The sequence below is a fragment of the Lactuca virosa genome, chromosome 3, assembly GCF_052849685.1.
Source record: "Lactuca virosa cultivar CGN04683 chromosome 3, Lactuca_virosa_CGN04683_v6, whole genome shotgun sequence".
Lineage (NCBI taxonomy): Eukaryota > Viridiplantae > Streptophyta > Magnoliopsida > Asterales > Asteraceae > Lactuca > Lactuca virosa.
In genome coordinates, this window is record NC_136428.1 from 328,951,355 (window position 1) to 328,954,298 (window position 2,944).

The 2,944-nt window shown below is 42.7% G+C and overlaps 1 pseudogene; it reads left to right on the top strand.

The window, feature by feature from the left end:
• Nucleotides 1-230: 230 nt before the first annotated feature.
• Nucleotides 231-1,806, top strand: LOC145164757 (isoleucine N-monooxygenase 1-like; annotated as a pseudogene).
• The last annotated feature ends 1,138 nt before the right edge of the window (nucleotides 1,807-2,944 follow it).

The following is a 2,944-nucleotide window of genomic DNA, read 5'->3' on the forward strand; positions in this document are numbered from 1 at the left end:
TTTATTGTTTATGGTATTTTTTTAATTCTTGAATCTTGATCAAATTTGGGAAAATATTTGGACTATATATCACCTAAAACTTGCACCCAAGAGTAGATCATAACCATCGATCATCATATTGTGCATCTCAATTCATGTATAACTTCTTAGCAATAATAAGGTCAACCTAAATTTTGTTTCCCATTCAAATGCATCCTTCTTGGTCTTCATCACCGGCTATTCAGGTGGTCAGCGTCTCAGTTATCATCATCATCTTCATATTCTTCCGCAAGTATGTTATCAACAAAACTACAAGCAACCAACCAGGATTACCACCTGGGCCAACTCCTTTACCATTCATTTGTTGCACCATTCAAATGCTTCTAAATCGGCCAACTTTCTGATGGATCCACAAACTCATGGACCAGTTTAATACCCCAATACTTTGCATCAAGCTAGGACCATCGACCCATGTCATTACAGTCTCCAGTCCAAACCTAGCATACGAGTTCCAGCGAAAGCAAGATGTAGTATTTTATTCCAGGCCTGAAACGTTATCAACTTATCTGGTAAGTGACGAGTATAAAAGAACTGTTTTCCCCTCATGGTAATCAATGGAAGAAGATGAGAACAATCATGATCCATGATGTACTCGCCCCACCAATACACAAATGGCTCCAACCTACAGGAGACGATGAAGCCAATCACTTGCTTAGCTACGTTTACAATCAAATAGGAAAAAAGAATACCCTAACTGACGGTGGGTTAGTAAATATTCAAAACACGAGCCAACATTATTTTGGAAAATTGATAAGGATGTTGATTTTTGGGACAAGATTCTTTGGGGTTGGAATGGAAGATGGGGGGCCAGGTGAAGAAGAAACTGAACATGTCGTGTCTGTTTTCATTATCCTCAAGTATCTTTATGCATTTTCCATTAGTGATTTATTCCCGTGGTTGAGAGGTAAGATTGATTTTGAGGCCCATCAAAAGATTATCGGAACGACCATTCAAAGAGTTCGTAAGTACCAAGATCCGTTGTTTGATGAACGGACTCAAATATGGAAAGATGGGGTGCGAAAGGTAAAATAGGATGTGCTTGATGTCCTTATCAACCATGAAAGCCCTAAGCTTACATATCAAGAGATCAAGCCCCATATTTTAATAAGACTCACATGCAAATCTTAGTGACTTTCATAAATATTTGTTTCAAAAAACATACCAAATGTTGGAGAAGTTAATCTCTTCATATGAGTGGTTCTTCAATTTAATTTACTTTTGGTGTTTTCTTGGTGGCTTGTCTAATTTTAGGAATTAATGCGAGCTGTGATTGATAATTCCTCCAATACAATAGAATGGGCGATGGCAGAGATGATCAACGACCCTACTATCCTAAAAAGATCCGTTGCGGAGCTGGACGAAGAAGTGGGTCACAACTATCTGGTTGAAGAATGAGACCTTCCTCAACTTAATTACAGTAAAGCATGCATCAAGGAGGCCTTTAGGCTACATCCTTTCGCACCTTTCAATATTCCCCATGTTTCGATGAGGAATACCACAGTTGCTGGTTACTTCATACCCAAGGGTAGCCACGTCTTGCTTAGTCGTCCTGGGCTGGGAAGAAATCCAAATGCATGGACAAATCCAATGCGGTTTGACCCAGATCGACATCTTGATGCAGAAGGAAAGCAATACCTTCTGATAGCACCACTCCTTTCTGGACCGAGATATAAAAGTTCCCAAAACAATGCTGAGACTACCAATCTCATACCTGGTCCCACCACCAGGTTCCCCAGAGTCCAAATAACAAAGCTATCCAGCCTATAAACCCTTCTGCGTCACACACATTGACCACTCACTGAATCCTGAAACCCTGAATCCAAAATCATGACCCAACGGTCTCCACTAGGTCCCACCTTCATTACTATAAACAAACAGGCCTTGCCCACGGGTCCCACCCAAACTATGCCATGGAGCGACCTTCCCCACGGGTCCCACCCATCTAGGGTTACACGAGCCCAGCTCCACCTCGGACCCCAATGGTCCTCAACCCAAAACGGAGAAATACTTTGTGACAATCCTGACTGGCGTGCCCAAGTCACAAACTGATTCCCCGTTTACGCTCATATCCACTACCAATGATAGTCTACCTCGAACAGATGAATGCTATGATCCATCGCAGTCTCACAACACTCTTAACCAATCATGATTACCACCCCGGGTTTCATCACTACCCAACCATCTCAATCCCAATGCCCTGAATCGAATCCGCACAGTCAAGAACAGGCAGCGAGGCTCTTCTCGACTCTCGGTCGGGGTCCATCCACAAACCTGCGATGCATAACAAGAAAATGCCGACCAGTTGTTGGGAGTTTCTCTGAACTCCCACTTACAAAACCTCGAACTAAACGGTCATTTGTGTCATCTCTATACCTGACCAGGATGCGAAACTTGTACTAGTTCCACACATGATCCAATTCCTGGAAATTCTGATCGATTCTCCCCCATTTGGATTCGGCGAAGATCTTTCATTCTATAAGTCTGATGGGTTCCCAGCCCATCGAACTTCATATAATAGGAACTGCCTATAACATGTGATTACCAATCTAGCGTTCCATGACTAGCCAAATCTCAACGATTGCCCAACTACTAGAATCCGGGAGAATGCTCTTGAGACCTTAACCATTCTGGTGATCCAAATCACCTCTCATGGCACCATGCCATTTCCTTGAGTTCTTATGCCTGCGACTAACCTCCATAACCCTTGTCATGCACTGATGAACCTCTATTCTAATTTCTATCCACAAGTAATCATTGAACCCTAACCGACTTCGGTCCATGCGAAAATACAATCCTCTTGACACATCCAATTATCAAACAGCTCACACAACTAACACCATCATCTTCCTGCTACCGTCCCCTCCCCAGCAACGGTAGTGCCTTGAATTCTAAAGTTCTTCTATAG